This window comes from Fukomys damarensis, unplaced genomic scaffold (assembly GCF_012274545.1).
Source record: "Fukomys damarensis isolate Sample0158 unplaced genomic scaffold, DMR_v1.0_HiC HiC_scaffold_8, whole genome shotgun sequence".
Classification (NCBI taxonomy): domain Eukaryota; kingdom Metazoa; phylum Chordata; class Mammalia; order Rodentia; family Bathyergidae; genus Fukomys; species Fukomys damarensis.
Window position 1 is genome coordinate 17145464 of NW_022900920.1, and position 21024 is coordinate 17166487.

Genomic DNA, 21024 nt, shown 5'->3' on the forward strand with positions numbered 1-21024 from the left:
AATATATATATATATATATATTTACATTTATTTTTAAAGATAACAAATGAGAGTTTTATGAAATTGATTGAAAGTATGAACCAATTAATTTGAGAAGCTCAGCAAATCTAAGAAGGATAAATATAAATCGCAGCACACCTAGATAGACATGTTATGGTCAAACTGCTGAAAACCAAGATAAAAAGCAAGTTAAAAACCACTGGAAAAAAGATATATTCCACACAGGGCAACAACAATACAAATGAAGGTTGCATTGTTTCTGCTTTTTCATCAGAAACAAAGGTCAAAACACAGAATGACATCTTTGAAATTTCGCTTTCAAAAGGCCAAGGGGGAAAAACAACAACAAAACAATATTGTCATCCTCAAATTCCTATTCTGCAAAACCCCATCAAAAGTAAACACAAAGAGGACATAGCTGGGGCTGTAGCTCAGTGGTGACCACTTGATTAGCATGTGTGAGGCCATGGGTTTAATCTCCAGCACTGCAAAAGGAAACAGAGATTTTCAAACAAGTGAAGTTAGGAGTCCTGCAAAAGACTTAAACTACATGAAATGCCAAAGGAATTTCTTCAACCTAGTGGGGAATGGTATTAATGGATGCCCATGTCAGTAGATAAAAATGAAGACCCTCAGAGAAGATAAATATCTGGTACTTTAAAATATTTATGTTAAACACATTTATTTAAAAAGACTATTAACATTAAAACCAAATGCTGGATGATGGGAGTGATAACAGAAATGGAAGGAAAATACGTGACAAGAAAACATATAACACAAGGAGGCACAGTGAAATGATACTGTCATAAGTTTCTTACATTGCTGTGAAGGTGTATATTATTACTTGAAGGTAGGTTGTCATTAGAGATACACATTGAAGAAGCCCATATTGAGAAGTCAATAAAGGGCAGTGGGAGAAAAATAGAAATATTTTATTAGCTCAAAAGAAAGCAAAAAAGAAAAAAAAAATGAGTAAGAATAGATCCGTCCACTAAAATGGCTCATAGGGGAATGTCTGCTTACACCAAGGATATAAAGCAACAGAGGCATACACTCCTGATGGAAGCATGACATCCTTTGTGGTTATTATGGTTTAGATCCAGAATGTCCTCCAAACTCTCACTCACCCAGAAGGGAGGGTTTTGGAGAATAATTGGATTCTCTGCTCATCAGTGGATTCATCCAAGGATGTCAGCAGCTGAGTGTGCTGTTAGGAGGCGGGGCTTGGTTAGAGGCGGGTCACTAGAGGCAACTGGAAAGGGATAGCTCCCTCCCTGGCGCCTCCCTTCAAGCTCTGCTTCCGGATGGCCTCCGCCTCCGAAGTGATGACGGCTTTTCCGCGCACTGCCGCTCTGCCGTTCTGTTGCTTTCAGGAACCTGCTGACCATGGACTGCAAACATGAACTAATACAAACATCTCCTTTAAATTGTGAGGGTTGGGTATTTTTGTACCACTGAGGAAGAAAGTAACTAAGACAATGCTGTTTGAAGAATTATGTTTTAGGGTACTATTTAATAAAGTTAGATATACTTGTACTAGTGACTCACAAGCTACACTCTCGGGTGTTTACCTAAGAGAAATGAAAACACTTGAACACACTGAGATTTGTATAAAAATATTCCTTTAGCCCAAATCTGGAAACAACCCTAATGTCCATCCATATCAATGAACAGATTGCTTTCTATTCCCTCCAACTGAACACAACCAGCAACAAGAAAAGAGTGAGCCCCTGACACAACCAGGAGAGGGGTTAACCTTAAACACACGTCACAGAAAACAAAAGAGTACATATTAGGTGACTCTATTTTGTATGAAGTTCTAGAAAAGTCAGAGCCATTCAATGACTATACGAATCGGAAATGGGTTATTTGGGGGGCAATTAACCAGAAAGATAGGAGCAAACTGTTTAGGCAGACAGAAATGTTCTATTATCTTGGTTGAAGTATGGTTAGATACATTTATACCATTGTCATCAGTCACTGAACTGAATATTTACTGTTGGTACCTTTCATTATACATATCTTGTTGCAAAAAGATAAAATAAACCTCTCCAGGAAACTATAATATTATTAATTAGGATTTCTACTGACAAAGTTCTTTGCAGCATTGTAGAGCAGAGTTAAAAGATTCGAAAGCAAGAGTGCTAAGATGTTTTTAATTTCCCTAATGTGACACTGGAAGTCCATGTAGGAGCTGGAAAATCACCATTAATGCAGTCCTGTTGGTGCAAATTGGATGAAATCTCTCCGGGTGTGCATGAGGCTGAATCATCAGAAGCTCATATGGTGTGATCCAGTAACACTGATTATAATGATAGCTAACATTATCTGCCATTTCTACAAGCCCGGAATTTAAAAGTATTATCTCATTTCCTCCTCACTAGGAGCCTCTCAAGTGATGGCAGTTTTGCTCTCATTTTCCCAATGAGAGGCCCGCAGCCCAGCCTGGTTGTTTCATTTGCCCGAGGAAAAGAACAGCTCTAGGATTCAAATCCATGTCTGTGTCTACAGCTCAAGTTCCTGACCACTATGCAGCACTGAAATAAAAAGCACCTGAAATTATATTTTAAATGAAGGAGGGGGAATCTGTAACATTTAAACAAATGAAGTGAACGGTATTCTGGGTAAAATGAAACACTTTGCAATGCGATGGAACAGATTATCTGCTACATAAGTTAATATTTTTCTGTCTGTTTTCTCATGATAGAACATGCCTTCTCTGCCCAGGCAGAGATAGCATCTGTCCCTGCCCAGAGACACTTTCTTAATGAGGTTGAGATACAACTATTCAAGCGAGGCAGGGCTCCTCTTCCAAGAAACTTCTCTATAAAATCTATCCAACAACTTCTGTTTATAGCTCATTGGTGAGAATTGGGGCACGCAGCAAGGAAAGTAGCAAACTGTCCCGTTAGGGGACGTTTCACTCCACATTTCACTCCACTTCAAAACAAAGCAGTTACTGGGGCTCGCTGGAGAGAGACAGAGTGAATGAGCATATGTGGGGACTAGAGAGTAGGCCCAGTAAAAAACTCAGTGAAGCCGGGGATTTAGATTTAGCTCAAGTGGTTCCGCCACCTGCCTCGCAAACGCAAGGACCCAAGTTCAATCCCCGGTACCAACCCCCCCCAAACAAAACAACGACAACAAACAAACAAACACCCAGTGAATGACAAGAAGGGGATCTGGCTGTCAGGGCAGGAAGGAGGAAATGCCTCCGCCATGTCACCAGTGTGTGAATGGAGGCCCTGGGTGGTTCTGCTACTCCATGTCCAGCTCAGCTCAAGATGTAAAAGCCTGGGGCCAGGGATTTTAGCTCAGTCGTTCTGCCACCTGCCTGGCCAGCGCAAGGTCCTGAGTTTGATCTCCGGTACCAAAAAAGAAAAAAAAAATGTGGAAGCAGAAAGGAGACCAGGTTAGTCTAGGCTCACAGAGATAGCACTTTGATGCCCCTACCAAAGTAAGCAATGAAAATTTGGAGAAGAGAGCTGCCCCAGATCTCCAAATGCAGGATGCTATCAGGAAAAAGGAGAGTGATGTTAACATGTTGCCGTGAATAACAAATATTCACACCTGTTGCACGCCTGTGCATGGATTGTGTGTGTGCGGGCCCTCACTGCATGAGTGAATTTATTGGATGGATCAGAAGGGAACAGCAACCTTCTTATGTGGGGAGGTGAGTAAGGAGTAGCCCCTGAAAATGTGGATTTAACTGAGTGGAATAAGATTAAATTAAATTGGGGAGCATTGATTTCAAAAAGAAGCAAACAAATTCACTTTGCCATTTGTTAAAGTGCAGTCAGTGGACAAATTACATCAGCATCACCTGGAAGGCTTGTTTAAGAACAGACATTTATTTATTCATTGAACAAATAGTACATTGATTCCCTCTGGGTAGCAGGCATACTTCAAGAATCCAAAAGTAAAACAGTAAACAAGGAAGATATCATCCCCAGCATCTTGGAATTCTTAATTTAGTGAAGAAAAAAGTAAAAATTTAGAATTATAATAATAAAAAGGTAAATGAAGCAATCACATCAAAGTGTTGTTGTGAATGAAGCAATTCAGTTACTAAGGAAGAAATGAGTGGCTGGGGTGCGTGGGGGGGATACAGTTTAAATGGGGGACCCAGAAAACACCTCCCCCTGGAGACATTAAAATTCCTAAGCTTTGCTCCAGATCCACAGAAATTGAGCAAGAAGAAATGGTAGAGAGAGACACTTCCTTTCCTAAACTTTCATATAGGTTAAACAGCTCTCTTGAAGAAAAACTTCACTCTTGAGGGGATTATCATGTCACTAGATCATGCACCTGAAAAATTGGGGGAACTGCTCTGTTATGGCTTGTATCTAGAGGTCCCCAAACTCTCATTCAGTCACAGATGGGGTTTTTCAGAGGCGACTGGACCTAGCTTGTGGGGCTGGGACTAAGGGTGTGATTCTGGGACATCTAGGCACAAGCCGCAACAGGGCAGGTAGCCCGGATGGGATGTTACAGACAGAAAGAGCCTTGCTTGCTGCCATCACCACTTGTCACTTTGCTGCCTTCTCTGTGATGCCCCTCTGCCGTACCACCAGCTTTGGAGCCAGCCAACTGAGAACTGAGAACTCTACAAATTGAGCTACAAGAAACCCTTCTTCCCTTAACTTTGGGCGTTAGGCATTTTGTCTCAGCAGGGAGAAAAGTAACTGAGACATGTTCTGATCAGGAGACCACACTCTATTTGAGTCCTGTAGGGCTCACCTTGGCCAAGGTGACTGGGCCTGTCCTGTCTGACATGGATAGGGGGATGTGCTGATATTAGGCAAAGAGCTGTGTTGAGAAAGTCATATGTGAGATCTCTGAGGCCTCATCCTTCCCCAGAGACTCTGAAAACCACTGTGAGCTGGTGGCCAGTGTGGTTGTCCATCTAGATGCTTTGGCCCGAAGGATATTTTATGTAATTTAAACACATCTTCTCTTCTTAGAACTGCGATAACCAATTTCACATCTCCCATTTTGCAAGCAAAGTGAAAGAGGCTCTGGATGGAATTGAAATGAATGTTTAGTCCAAGCAAATCTGTAATTGCTTTGTTAGAAATACCCGCATCCAGAAAGATGAATCAATGTAACTCATTGTGATGGTGTCTTCTTGAACAAAACACATTTAGAAGTAGGAACGGCAGAGGTTGCAAGTGCTGAAATTAAAATGCAGAGATACATTTATATCAAAATAATTTTCTCTCCATTCCTGCAAAACAAAAAGCTGCTGCACAGAGGATACCAGACAACCCTTATCTTCCAAAGGTGATGCTAATAGAAAAATATAACACTTTGCATTGATATTCTACTGCTGCCAGCTCCTTTTATAGGACGAGGAAAATGCACGTTATATTTTAGACTTCGCTGCAAGAGGATCACTCCACATCATCATTTTATTATTGTACCTTTTGGATCTTAGTGATCACTTTTAACTACTTTCCCCACTAGGGAAAGGACATTATTAACTAAAAGTTCTAATAAACTACTCTAAACTGAGTGGGTTTTTTTTGGGGGGTACCGGGGATCGAACCTGGGACCTCATGCTTGCGAAGGCAGGCGGAGGCGCCACTAAGTTAAATCCCTGGCGCTAAACTGAGCTTTAATGGAATTAAAATTAAAATGTTACTTGTAATTTAGGATTATTTTATGTAATGAAATGAAAACAAATCTAAAGCTAAACTAAAAGTGTTATGAAAAGAATAACTGAAAAACACTCAGGAGTGTGCTTCTCAAAGGCTGCAAAATAAATTTACCCTTTGCCAGTGAGAGATGAAAGTCTCCTAGAAACTTAGTGAAAATATAAATGAAACATTTTTGATTGTCATTACTGTATTTTAAGTGGAGTGAATTGAATTACTGAATTTTTGTTTGTGCAATTCAAGAGATCTTTGTTACCTGACAAGTACTACATCCAAAAGAGGAAATCTCAATTCTGCTAAATTTCATATTGACATTTACTGTAGAAAATATTGTCTTTGAAATGTACTACATCACAGCTGAATGAAGATCTCCACCAGTATTTCAGAGAGGCACGATGTTGGCAGCTTTCCTTCTGGAATCTTGCCTCTGAGCTCCAGAAGGGACACTGCCCACCTCCCGCAGTGAAACAAGGGGTGATTGTCCTCACTGAGTCCCACAAATTCTGGAGTCTAAATACAAAATACCCTGTGGCTTACGCTGGGGAAGTGTGCCATATGCCAGGGCATACAGGTGGTGGGGTCCCACGATGAGGCAAGAATGTTTAAAAGGAGGCAATGATTCAGACATGTGCCTCATAATGGCGACTCTCTATCTAGACCTTGTGTTCTCACTGGTGACCTCTAGCCCAAGCTAAGAAGATGCTTCCCCTCTCCGCCCAACCCTTGTCCTGATATTTCTTCACCATTTGTCTCTCTAAAGCCTGTGGTCCTGGCACTCACTTTGTGCTTAGATACTGACTTCTCTCCAGTTCTGCTATTGTCATTTGTTTGCCCCAAGCAAGTGACATTAGCTTCCTTGACCGCTTCTTTCTAATCTGAACAGCAGAGAAGAGGCTGCTAAAGCCTACTGCACAGGGTGAGGATGAAAAGCAAGGTGACGCTGAGCTTCAAATACACAGCACGCTGTCATTCACTGTTGGCTTATATGTTGGTGCTTTATATATTCACAGACCTCCTATTATGCAGTGGTGCTGGGGAACACAGAGATGAATCAGACAGAGCTGTCCTTTCAGGAAGACCACATTTCCAAGTGAGGTCTGTGGCTATGGCCTCTCACTGAGAGCAAGATGCTGGGCCTCACCTTGGCACAATCAGAAGGGTTTCTTCCCTCTCTCAGGTTTCTTCCATTCCCAGTGTCCCACACAGATGTCACAGTTGCTTATGAGTGTCCTGTGAGACTTCCGATGAATAGATTTGGAATTGCATGAAGTGGGAGAGGGACAGGAGAAGGGGTTTGGCTCGCTTTCATCACAAAGCGAGCCAAGGTAAAAGATGAAAGAGAAGCAAAATAGTAGGGTCCCACTTTAATGAGTGGTTGGCCAGTGCTCATTGATTGTATTTAATAAATAACACCCCAAGAGTTTTGCTTCTGACTAATGGCTCTGCCAAAACTGACCAGAAATCAGGGATACCATCAGCGGGCAAGCAGAAAGAAGATTAAGTAGCTCTGTCTATCCCCTGGGCTAAAGGCATAAAAGATGGCTTCCTGAGCATGACTTCAGGTGAATGAGAGAAGACAGCAACTGTACATTGTGGGGATTTTCTTGCTGGTGACAAACTGAATCAATCCCAGCTTTTAGAGCTGGAAGTCTTTTAAGGTCCTCATTATTTTACACTACAAAAATATAAATGCCCACACTGCAAGAAGAGGTGGGTTGGGATGTGAGTGTGAAGGTAAATACAGTAGCTAATATCATTTCCCCAGTGAGAGACGAACATACAGTAGGGACACATATGTGTGCAGTACACAGGGACAGATGTACACCCCAGACTGATGAAAGCTTTCTTTAGACTTTGCAAGGTCCTTGGGGTCTAGGACACCACACAATGGCTTTTTGTACTGATCTTCATCTCCAGTGGCTCTACCAGGAGCCATCTCCTCAAAAGACAACATCAAGGGCTCTCAACAAGCCTGCAGGGAGTCAACTGCCGTATTATGCATGCTGAGATTTGCCTGATTACAATTTCCATCTTTTTTGTAAAAGAAGTCTGTCCATTGTTACTCAAGAGAGAAAATGAGCATATAAGAGCCATTAAAAAGTCCAGCAACACAGAAAGCCTTTAACTTTATTTGAGTATTTTCCAAACTTATTTGAACACCAAACTTTTGTACATGTGTGTGAAGTACCCATGAACGCCACACCCGGGAAGGACATCCTGGGTCAGCAATCTCAGGATTTCTGTGATGTTGAATCAGAGCCAGGCAGGAGAAGGAGCTGTTCGTGGTCCTAAAATGTATAGGTTTCAACTTGCTTATGTTGGTCGGTCTGCAAGGCATTTACCTCTCCAGCCCACCCACTGCCTGCTCCCCAAGTGTCATTGTGAGCACCCTTAACAGCCTGACAACAGAATCCCATGCGGTGTGCAACTCTATCCCCAAAGAAATCCTAAGAGTGGGATACAACACTAGGAAAACACTAGGAAAGGGGAAGGAAGTCGGTGACTAAGATAGAAATAAGTCAAAACTGGGTTTCTTGATGTCCATTCGAGCATTCTGTTGACTATTCTATTCCTCCTCTCATCTGGTATCCCTCTCTTGTCCTCCTTCTTGGGAAGGCTAGAAGTCCCAGGTCACCTGACACTGGCAAATTAGTTCTTGTACATCCTGGGCTTTGCTATTTTTCCTCTGAAACCAGCTCTGCTCCCCATCCCACTCGTGGATTCACTTCCCAGTGGACAGCACCATCACTCTTCCCAGTACCCATATTTAGAACCTAAGGGTTCTCTGGAACCTTCTCATCCTTATGGCCACATAACGATTCCTTCACTCGCATGCAAATGTCAAATGCCTAGTACCTGAGTTAACAGGCCTCTCAGGTACTGGGGGTGCATGGAGCTCCCAGCCTGACTGAGGACACAGGCTTTCCCCTTTCCTTGGCTTTGCACATCCAATCCACCACCAGGTGTTGCTGACACCTGCTATGGAACTTGACTTATACCTGCACCCTTCTTCCTTCTCCTGTCACTAGGCAGGGCCCTCCTCACAGCCATTCCGCAGCAGTGGGAGGGAAATCTAACATCATTCGGCCCCCCAGCTCTAAGCCACCACGCACACTTGCACCAAAAGAATATTGCTAAGCGTCTGCACAATATCCTCGCCTGACTCTTTAATCTGTGCACCAGTGAATCTGATCTTCTTCCACTCTCTAGCTCTGCACTCTGTTTTATGCCTTACCCTGTCTTTTCCTTTCATCTTCATGATAAAAACATGTCAGATATCAGCTCTAATCTTGTCCTCTTAATGAGGCCCTCAGTGCTTGTCCTCAAGCAGAAGTCCCCTCAGAATTTCTAGATCTCTTATTGGAAATGTGCTTTACTTGAGTCTATAAACGCGTAGCGTAGTTTTTAAGTACTTAAAACCGGTTTCTTCACCTTTAGAATTTCATTCCCCTGCTGACTCTGGGCTCTATTTTAGCCTTATTGAACCAGAGTATTCAGGGCATGTGCTTGGTATTCAGTTTTTATAAAGCTTCGTGGATAATTCTGGTCCATAGCCAGGCTTGAGAAATGCTACCATAGCGGCCCACAGATGAACTTTGGGGAAACTATAACCCTGATCTTGAGGTGAGTATGCTAAATTTTATTTGTTTACATTTTTGTGTGGAAAGTTTCACAGATTCACCCAATTTCAAATGTTAAAATCCCTAAGAGGTTAGAAATAATGTTTTTGTTGGGTTGTTATGTGCACATGCTAGGGAGGAGAGGAAGGAAGGAAGGAAAGAAGAGGAAGGGAAGGGAAGGGAGAAGAGAGGATAGGAAAGAACAGAAAAGGAGACGAGAGGATAGGCGAGGAGAGGGGACAGGACAGGATAGGATGAGACAGGGCAAGGCTGCCATTCCGCTCATTGTTTCCTAGTGCACCACACCCAGCAGATGCTCAATTCATAGGAGTTAAACGCACACGAGATGCACAGATCCATGTGACACCAAGGTGTGTGCCGTTCCCTCACGAGAACCAGCAGTGCCAGTGCTGAACATTGTTCTCTCAAGTGTTCTGGCTACAAGTTGACAGACCTTTTTTTAAACATTAAAAATTAATTGAAATCCTAGTGCAAATTTTCTCTTATGATTGATTCCAACTAAATGTCATGCGTGCTACTACCCATTTTTCTCTTCATTCACATATATTTTTACACATCTTCAAATTTCTGTAAAGATTCTAGAAACATAGATGGGAAAATTTTTTTCAGCTTTAATTGAGTTTCTTGGTACATTTTAGGGATACAGTACAGTTACATTCATTGTTGGGATCTTGTACCTCCACATGACAAGTCTTGATTCTCATTTTTTCCCCTTACCCCTGCCCTCCCTTGACCCCCTCCTCCCCTCCCCATCTACAAACACTTTACTTCCATCTTTTCATTATCTCACATTTTTTTCTTTTCCCTTATTACCCTTCCCCTACCCATCTCACCTTCCCTACACCTTTAGCTCCTTTCTTCCCATTTCTAAATGTCAGTAATCTTATTAGGATCTTATGTATTATTGTAGATTATTCACACCAGAGGATGGGAAATTTTTATTTGCCAAAAATAAAAGCAAAATATGAATTCCAATCCCTCAACTGTCTGAAATAGGCCCTTGGAAGGAACTAGAAAAATGTTGAGTGAGGCAACTACTTACGTACGCATAAAAATTTTAGGACGTTTAGATGGTAGAGGCTGAGGAAGAGGCTCAGGTCTGTGTTGTATGAATCCTCTACAGCCTCTTCTCCTAACAAATGGGATGCGGTCCACACCCTGCATTTCAGAATCATATTATACACTTTGATGCAGAGTGCCATATTGATTTATGCTCATAGAACCAGTTCCCAGCTTAGGCTTTGCCGCTCACCAACATACAACCTCAGAAATGAAGCCTCGGTTTCTTCAAGTGACCTGAAGCTACTATCTGCCTCCTGTGGCTACTGTGAAAGTTAACTTATGCCCCAAAGTACTTAACACAGGGCCAAGCACACACAAGTACGTGTTCAATAAACGCTAGTCATTTTTATTTTTCTCTTCTGGATTTCTAGTGGAGAAATCAGTTTTTCTCTGTCCCTATGCTGCCTAGAATGATGATAATCCTATTCACATACCTCTCATATTTCTCATAGCAGTGGCCATGGCAGGGAACCTGAACAGATGTCCAAATACCCACCCTGCAGTTGATGTGTTTTGTTGACACTCCGATACTGATAAGATGTAGAAATATACAGGGTCAAAATATTAACACTAGGTGAGGCTCAATTTCAAGTAGAAGGAACAGCATTTGCAGCAGTCTTCCAAGTGAGGAGCGTGACAACCTTAAGAAACAACTGTGAGCACAAGCTTATACTCTCAAAAAGGATTAATTGGGATTAGTTCATCATCGTTGATGCGTTCCTTAAAGCTGGAGAGATAATTCATTGCCTAATTACATGTCATGTGAATTTGGTCTCCCGACTTCAGTGTTGCCTCCACAGGGAAGACATTTTCAGCATCCTTCTTTCACCTTGGGAACACCGTGCAGCTGAGGTAGAAAAACACATGCTGGCCCATTCCTTAAGTAACTGACCCAAGAGAATCTTGGCTTCTAGAGATAGCTCTTTCTCTTCCAAGTCATGTGACATCCAGAAAGGTTTCAGGCTTCCTGGCTACCAGTCAAAAGGCTACAAATTATAATGTCTGCTTGTCTACCTCATGGAGCTGATTTCTGACACATTCACACAGCCATTCATGCATCCACTCAGTGAACACTGACTCGATACCTGTGACACAAAAATGAGTAAAAGTAGGTGGGGCTTTCAATTTTGGGGGAGGAAGGAGAAACTATCAAGGAAGCACATTGGGGAAACATCCAATATTGACCCAGTCATCTGGGAAGCATGTGGAGGAGACCGCCTCAAGCTGAGATCTGAAAGATGAGCACAGGATGTGTGCGTATGTGTGTGTGTGTGTGTGTGTGTGTGTGTGTGTGTGTGTGTGGTTGAACTGTGAGTTCCAGGCAGAGAGGCAGTGTGGTGTGGAAAATCCAGGAGAGAGGGAGAGCACAGAGCCTTCCAAGTAGCAAAAGTTCAGGGTGCTGGACAGTAGGTGGAGGCAGCGGCTGGAGAGTGGTACAGGTTTTACACGATGCAAACTGTACTGGCAATGGGATGCGGAGGACATGAGGACACTGTTGTGTTATAGGACTTCTCTGGCTGCAAAGAGAAAACAAATGGAGATAAGGAGGTGGCAGCAAGACCAGATGCAGAGAAATGGAGTTGTCACGAGGAAAGAGGGACAAGAGTCATGGGATGGAAATAGAGGGCAGAGGAAGTGGGTAGCAATACATATACTTAGAGTAGCAGCGGAAAGAATGAGCTTGTCAATGTTTTGGTAGCTAAAAGCCACAGCACAGCCTTGTTGTGCTCTTAAGGTAAAGAAGGTTCAAGTAAACACTGTTCCCTCAGCTCCTTTTAGGACAGATATCAACAGATTCAGGATTCTACCTAGAAAAATCACTACACAAGTCAAGTGGTTAGAAAAGAGAGCAAAATGCCAATGAAAGAGGCTTCACAGTCCCGGTCTTTTAACTACATTTAGCCTTAGTTTCTTATGTTTTTACATACAGCTTGCTATTAAGTCTCTAAATACAAAAAGTTTTTGTTAAAGTATAGAAATTACCTTAAGTATGGATACTGCTGCTCCCTGTAATATGAAAAGAACTGAATGTAAAAGCCTATGCTCAGCCATTTCAAAACCCAAGAGGAGGGAAACAAGCCAGGTCTCTGTGTGGCTGAGACTGTCTTGGAAAACCCCTATTGGCAGCAAGAGGAAAGCTTGTCCTCAGTACAGGAAGAGCTGGAATCTGTGCGATTGTCACAAGATAATGGTTGAATCCACTTCTGTGAATCAAGCCTAGAATTTTTGTGTCAGACAAGTGAAAGAAGAACTCAATGGGAGAAACACGAAGGACCTGGGGGGATCCAGGTAGGCAGGTGAGTGTGCAGGGCTGCCCAGTGGGAGCAGAAAGATGTGTACCAGTTCACAGAAAAAGGCAGAAATTCCCTAAAAATCCTCTGTGTCCTGCCTATTCATCTCTCCCTCTCTCTAACCTCTCATAACTAGTGATCTTTTTGTTGCCTCTGCTTTGGCATTTTTCAGAAGCTCCTAGAGTTGGAATCATACAGGATCCAGCCTCTATAGATCAGCTTCTTTCACTTAGCAGTATGCATTTAAGGTTTCGCTATGGCTCTTCATGGTTTAGTAGCTCATTTCTTTTTACTGCTTGAAAAATCCAGTGTCGAGCTGTACCAGTTCAGTTATCACTGGTTGAAGGGCATTTAGATTATTTCCAAGTTTCAGCCATTAGGAATTCTGCTGCTGTAAACATCCATGTATGGCCTTGTTGTGTAGATGTACATATTCAACTCCTTTGGGTAAAGACTTGGCAGCATGATTGATGGAAAGCATGGTAAGAGCATGTCTAGTTTTGTAAGAAAATACCTAACTATTGTTCGAAGTGGCTGTGCCATTGTGCATCCCCACCAGCAATGAGTGAGAGCTCCTGTTACTCCACATTTGGTTTTGTTGGTGTTCTGGAATTTGGCTGTTCTAAAAGGTGTGGAGTGGTAGGAAATCTCTTGATGGCTAAGTGGGGAGAGGGTGGAGGTTATTCCAGGCCAAAGAAACAGGTGGAAGGTCTCTCCTGAATTGGAAAGCATGATGTGCTTAGCTGCTCAGTTTTGCTGAGGTTGAAAGTTCAAAAGGGATGGACAACTAAAATGGATATGGATATAAGGGAATACTAAGAATCAAGGGCTGGGAAAGCCCTGATGGCAGATCCTGGCACCCAGATTCATTTACACGTCTCTGAAGTTGAGTGTAGCTGCTGGTCTCTGCGAGATCGGTATCTGAAGGCTGAGCAGACCTGGGAGCCAACCAGTCTCGACTTGGCTCAGTGCTAGACGTCTTGCATCTTGGCCAGAATCAAAACCCGAAGTAGTTTTACAAGCAGTACTGGAGACTCTCCCACTCCTGATATGCCACTTAGAGAGAGCTCTGAGTGATCATTCATTTGAGCCCATCAGGAAGCTGGCCCAAGCGTCTGCAGGATTAATCTCTCACAGAGAAAACCAGAACACTTGAACTTAAAAACGTGCGAGGATGGCTATAAAACTGTGTCCCATAGTGACATCTACTTTCTCTTTTGGTCGCATGGATCATGTGACTTCCAGCATCTTGAGATACTTTGGAGTAGGGGAGCTATTTTGGTTTTCTTTTTGACATGTGAGGAACCTGTCTTTAGAATGAAGCTGTGTTAAAGAACCCCGCTTTATTAATTGAAACACAATGCCAAACTGGCTGTGGGATTTGGAGCAAAGGAATCTGTAGAACCATGGTATAGGATGCTCCAGCTGCCTGAGGTCCCTGCTGCAGACCGTGGTCCTCTGCATCAAGCATCCTCCCCCGTGATCAGTGTGTGTTCCCCTCCCATAGGGGGTCTGGAGACCTTCTTAAGGACACTGGAAGACATTTAAGGACAGGCACCAGGACACACTAGCCTTTCCCTATGAACAGGGATCTGCCAAATCCTTTAACGTTTGAAACAAATCTTTTAAAACTTCTGTAACAACCACTACCACATAAGTCTCTCTGGGCACTCATGGCTTCTACTCCTTCTGGGCCTGCTGTGCAGGGCTCTGATGGCTTTCTTCCCCCTCACAAACAACCAACTGCCTCCTGGCCACCTCCAGGATGATGCTTGTTTTGTAGCCTGGTCACAGAGAGCGTGTGTATACAGGCTGTGCCAATGCCAAGCCCAACCTACGGCCCATGGTCTGACGCCAAGTCCAAGGCCTGGAATGGAATGATCGTCCAGGGAGCAAAGCAGTGAAGGCGGTGGCCTGAACTTTTTTGAGATTTATTAATAACTCGTGGCAATTGAGAATAGAAAGTGTCAGGAAGAAAATTTGAGGGAGAGGAAAAGCTACCACCTTCTCTGTTCTGAGCCATCATCAGAGAAATATTTAGCTTCTAATCCAAACAATGAAACTCTCTTCTTAAAAAAAAAAAAGTTGTACAAGAGGTTTTAAAAGTTTACATCCAAAATGAAGAGTTACCATTCTCTTATCTAATTAATTATCTGTTGGATAATTATGCATCTGCTATGTGACAGTGTCTATCTCCTCGGATATTGAGTGGGCAGGAGAGTTTTCTCTCTCCTTCACCGAGACTTAAAATAAAGGCTTACTTTATTCAAAGTGAAGAAAACGTGGGACAGAATCAGACATGCAGCTTCAGACATAAAGTAATGCACAATCCAACACTCATGTAATGCTGATTCTATTCCTAACTGCTTGGTCTTCTAAAATACAGCAAAACTTCGATCAAGTAAAAAGATCTTTAGAGTGCGAAAAGAGTAGTTGTCACCAAGTCCAGGTATTTACTTTGTGTGATTATGGAGTCACTCACAAATTCTCCACTGATTTGAAATCATACTCTCAAATAAAAATTGAATTAAAGCTTTTCCTAACATCTCCACTGCTGGCAGCCTGGTCTAAGTCACGGATATTAACCTTGTGCTATGGTTTGGGTCTCAAATGCCTCTCAAAGGCCCATGCATTATAGATTTGTTCTCCAGATCGAGCAAGGCACTGTTGGGAGGTGGTAGGACCTTGGAAAGGTGGAGCTCAATCGGAAGTCTTCATCTCAGACTGAGATGAGAGTGAGCTCAGCCCCTTCTCTACTACTTTCTAGCCACAAAGTGAGTGGGGTTTTTTTTTTTTTACTTATTTGTTTTTGTTGTTGATGTTGTTGTTGTTGTTGTTGTTGTTTTGAGACAGGGTCTCACTATGTAGTTGAGACTGACCTGGAACTCACTGTGTAGCCCAGGCTGGTTTTGAATTCACAGTGATCCTCCTGCCTCAGCCTCCCAGGTTCTGGGATTACAGGCCTGCACCACCACGCCTAGCTACAAAGTGAGTGGTTTTGCTCCACCATGCACTCTCTGATGTGATAGGCTCTCATGCCACAAGCCCAGAAGCAACAGGCAAATCAATTATGGGCTAAAATCTCCAAAACACTATGAGCCAAAGTAAATCTTTTCTCTTTATAAACGTGTTTATCTCAGCTATTTGTTATAGTTGTGGAAAGCTGGCTAACACCCTGATTGTTGTATTCGTCTCTGGGATGGCCTCCCTGCCCTTGGACTTCCATGGATTCTGTTCTAAATGTGACATCACAGTGATCCTGTTATAAGCACCAGTGGGTAGTAGGACTATGGAAACACACCGCATAGGAAAAGGCCTTGGCCTACAGTATTATACAGGCAAGGAGAGAAGAGACAAAGGGATGCACCTGACAGGAAGTGTTACTAAGTGACATAGAGAAAAATAAGGCCAGGAGGACCGGGGGAGGTTGTCCTTTGTATACGGTAATACAACTTTGTATAAGGAAATACAATTTTATGTAAAGTGAAACTTGATGGCTCTTCACCTTATACAGCACAGAACTGAAAGTCTTTTTATGTTGCTCACAAGACCCTACAGGATTAGATCCTTGTCACCTTTTGCATGTGATCCTCTCTCCCTATCCTCACTGTCCCCCAGGCAGAGTTATCCCTCATTCCTTAAACACACTTAGCACATTAGCACCTCGCAGACTTTGCATCAGTGATTCTCCCTGCCAGGGGAACTTTTCCCCCAAGTACCAGATGTCCGCTTGATACCTTGTCAGTGAGGCTTTCTCTGCCTTATATAAAACATCAGCGTCTCTTGCCCTCATGCCTCTTTCCTGGACTTATTTTTCTGCACGTATTTTACTACCATCTACCACCACATACATTTATTTATTTGTCTTTTCCCTGCCTGCCCTTTTGACATTATAAGACAAGGGTTTTGCCTGTTTTACACATTACCGTATTGCTAATGTCTGGAACATAATTAGTATTCATTAACATTGTTGTACAGTCTATAGTTCCTGTGTGTGTGTGTGTGTGTGTGTGTGTGTGTGTGTATGTCAAGGTTTCTCTGAGTATAAAACTGTGGGCAAATTGCTAAGCAAAGAATTTCTTTAAGAAGAACTTTAGCAGCTGTCTGCAAGTTGTTTTCCAAAATGGTTGTATTAGTTTTCTTTCTACCTGCTTTGTTTCTGAATTCCCTTATTTTTAGCAAACCTTGGTATTATGAGTCTTTCTTGTTTTCACCAATAATAGTGATAATTTTTAGCCACCTAGAAATGTTGATCTATAAGCTTAGAAGATATATATTATGTAATACTAGAAGAAAATGGATCAAAATATCGATACACTCTTAGTGTCTGGGCAACACTATAAGGGGTAATGGCTAGTGAAGAAGCCTTATGCCTCGGGGGTGTCTTTCCTGGGTTCTATATATTTTGTTCTTCTTTTTTACCTTAATAGCACCACGGGACTGTTTTTCCTCTTACCAGCCCATACAAATGAGGAGCAAAGTCCCCAAAAGTTCTCTTAGTAAGCGTGTGACGAAGAGAGACAGGGTCAGTTTGCAGAGCCTGCCTCTCTGCCCTCCAAGACTAGCAATACTGAGGCTGGAAGAAGGAACTATTTGGTTGGAGGAAGAGTTGGGGTTTTAGAGTCCAAGGAGGCAACACCAGATTAATGAGCTTTTGCCTTGAGAATCTAAGAACTGAATGGAAAGCATTTAGGTGACAAACTACTGAATATGGGCAACTCTCCTGCAGGCCCTCTCACAGGGTCCATCCACTGAGCTGCAGTTCTTGGTGAGAATGGGTGCCATGAAGGAAAGCCCTTGCCCTATCAAGATAGAATGGCCAAACATTATAGAAAATTTCCCCATAAGCTGGAAAAATGGCTGACATGCAGCCATTTATTATTTTAGTTTTCAAATTTCCACTACCTGCTTTCAATTTTAAGAAATATATTTCATGTCTGGGTTTTCTTTTAATACTCTGTCTAGCCAGATATTCCCAGTGCAGCCTCTTACCAGAAGATTATTAAAACACAGCTGAAAAATGAAAACTCATAGCACACGTTAAAAACAACAAACTGGCAATTAATCTATTGTAGGGATCTTGGAGAATTTTCTGCTATCTACAAGACCTACAGAGACGAATGGTTACCATAAACTGAGGCAACACATGCTTTGTTACATAAAACAGAAAACCCATCAACCTTAAACATATATTTCAGTAGACACTTGATTCTTTACTGCTTGTGTGTCCTATCTTTCCCCTTCCATTCTGTGGTGGCAATGTCCAACAGAACTCTCTGTGATGATTGGAATATTTTAGAATCTGCAGTGTCCAACTCAGTAGCCAGTATACATGTATGGGTATTAGATATTGGAAATATGGTTAGTAAATTCAAGGGACAGAATTTTTAAAACTTCAAAACATCCTTTAAGGATCATTTTCTAATTCATCTTTCCAAGTCCTACCTGTATAGGGAGGGGCTCTGTGCCTGATTGAGAAACCTGTGTTATATAGTTTGAACAATTAACTTGAACATGCTCATTTTGGTCCAATATTTAATTTACTGAAAGAACAGTGTAGATAATTCATCATTTAAAAAATCATATTCTGATTCATGATTTCAGACCTCCATGTGTAGCGCATACACCTAAAGGCCTGATGTGTGCCCCATTAAGAAACCTTTGAAACTCACCTTGTTAAATGAACTAATCTAAAGGTTATCAGTTTGCTATAATGTTCAAAGAATTTACTGAGAGAACATTGTTAAAAACTCATCTTTTGACAATTAAGAATGAAGTCTATCATTGATTTCAAGAACTCTGTATATACCCCGCCTGATTTAAATGTAATTCATGTGTATTTAATTTGTATCACCACATGTGGCTAGTTGGTCAGGAAAGAGCTGTACCAATCAGAAAGTAGGGCAGCCTTTCTTTTGCTGCTCGGCATTGCATTTTTATGTCATCAAGTGTGGTTCCTCCTCTGCGCTCACTGTAAACATTCTTTCCATGAATCAAAGCAATCAAGGAAACTTCAGGTACAAAGTAGTGGAGACAGAAAATAATAGGCCATGAGAATTACTCTATATCCTGGAGAAAGTACTGATAATTATGCGGTTTAGACAGGGACCTGGCAGCATGCATGATATAGGGGTATTAGAGTTCTTTTACACAGTCTCTTCAGAGGGACAGAAAGCAAGTAAGAGAGATAGCTGATTATTATTCAACTCAGCAGGACAGATGTAGATGGAAGCCAAGTAAACCCTGGATTGAGTCAGGAGTCTGTGCATAGACTCCGGCCTATGTCTGAAGTCCTGAGACAGAGATCCTATTAAGCCACAAGCAGATACATGATAAAGGCAAAGAGAGGAAGGTCAGCAAGCACAACAGGCCTTGTCTGTAGAACAACAGCTCTGGACAGCCCCACCCTGATTTTAGACAAATAAAGAGATATAAGAAAACACAAAGTTGCTTTAAAACTACAGATGAATAAGAAGGAAAAATCACTTTGAAAACACTCCCCAAACATGGCTAATTCACTCCAGGTATCAAAAGAAAGTTTTAGAAAAGTATTTAACATATTTAATAACTTACAAAATAGTTGGCATTTTGAAACACAAATAGAATACCGTAAGAGAGGATAAGCTGAGGTAGAAAGGAAATCAGAGAAGCATGAAAAAAAATACAGGATCGAATCAAAACTTGCATTGGAGGCAAAAAAATAAAATAAAAAATAAAATTTACACAAAAACTAAATCAAGGATATTTAGGAGAAAAATGAGTTGTTCTTGTAGAAAGCAGAGAAAATTAATGAAAGAAAATATACAAGATAAATAATAAAGATCAAGCTAAAGAAATGCAGACTTTCCTGGGAAAGAAAAAGAGTTAAAACTAAAATAGTAAAGATAATAAAAATCAGTTTCTCAGTAGTGCAAGACAATACATACATATAAATTTATCATGTCACAATACTAATATTAATGAGAAGAGAAACACATCCAAAATATTCTGGAAATTTTTGAATTGCAAGGATAAATTTAAAATTCCCCAAACACTTAAAGCAAATCAAACTAGAGATTAAAACAAAAAAATAGATTTTTCTACAAAGGCTTCAAACTGCTGGTGCGAATTTTGTCCTCTATAATAATAAAGACCAAAAGAGAGCACAGTAGCAACTATAGAGAAAGGAGAACAGAACAAAGATTGCCAAGGATTTTCTAGGTCTGAGTTGTCATTTGTGTGCAAAGCTAAGAAGAAGACATTACCACAAAGGCAAGAACTCAGAAAAAAAAAAACTCTTATCTTTTTGAGAATAAAAAGAACACTTGAAGATGTACCTCAATTCGAATGACATTAAGTGTAGATGCTCTTGACTTACGGTAGTGTTAACGTGTCCCAGTAGATCCACCATGAGCTGGGAAGATCACTAAATTGGAAATGCATTTCTTTTGAACATCTCCGCACACCACAGAGCAGCTCCTCACAGTGCAGAACCTCAGCTGCTCGCTCTCTGAAGCACATGGCAGCCTCTCTGCCAGTACTTTCGAGCATCACTAGAGGGGATCACACCAATTGCTAGCCCTGGGAAAGAGCCAAATCCGGAATTCCAAGTACAATTACTACTGAATTCATATCACCTTTGCATCACTGTGGAGTCAAAAATCCTAAATTCGACCACTAAAACCCATAGTTGATATTGGGGAAATCATGGTATAAAAATGTCTATAGTGAGTTAGTTTAAAAGTTAAATCCAAAAGAAAATTACAAAAATAGAAATCACAGTAATAAAATACAGTAATAGAATTACAAAAATAGAAGTTCCACCTGTGTTTATGGAAGAGAAATACAAAGCAATAATTTTATGATGCCATCCAGGTAGGCAATCACAGCCTATTTTAACAGAGAACTAGAAGCAGAAAGGAGGGAGCATCTTATTCGGGAGGGAGCAAAAGATACCACTTCCATCTGGTCTTCCAATGTTAAAAGGCTGTAATTTAAAATATGTCTTTGAAAAACTGGAAAGCAGTAACAAACATAATTATAATTAGGATAAATACCTACCAGATATCTGCAGCTGATAAGGGAAATGCATTTCCATTCTCCTCTTATTTTGCTCCCTTCCTCCATTACAATATGAGATCCTCAGGGAGAGTGAGTGTGTTTTATTCTCTATTCATTCCTGCTATCAATGGAAACAGTGTGTGTGTGTGTGTGTGTGTGTGTGTGTGTGTGTGTGTGTGTGTTTGTATTTAAGTTATACCTTCTTATGTAGACAATTATATAATTTCCTTTTTAATTTTTCTGTGCTTTAATTCTTAATTTTTCTAAACCCTGAAAGCCATTAGTAAGCGATTTTTTCCAAATATTTTTATAGTTTTGATTTTGAACAACCTA

At 41.4% G+C, this 21024-nt stretch overlaps 1 long non-coding RNA gene across 1 annotated transcript in view; it reads right to left on the minus strand.

Moving 5' to 3' along the window:
- The window catches only part of LOC117285296, a 27945-nt gene extending 7187 nt beyond the window's left edge, over nucleotides 1–20758 (minus strand). The window contains exon 1 of the long non-coding RNA XR_004516268.1: nucleotides 20692–20758. This is a non-coding gene — a long non-coding RNA (uncharacterized LOC117285296). The remainder of the gene's footprint in view (nucleotides 1–20691) is intronic.
- Nucleotides 20759–21024: the final 266 nt, after the last annotated feature.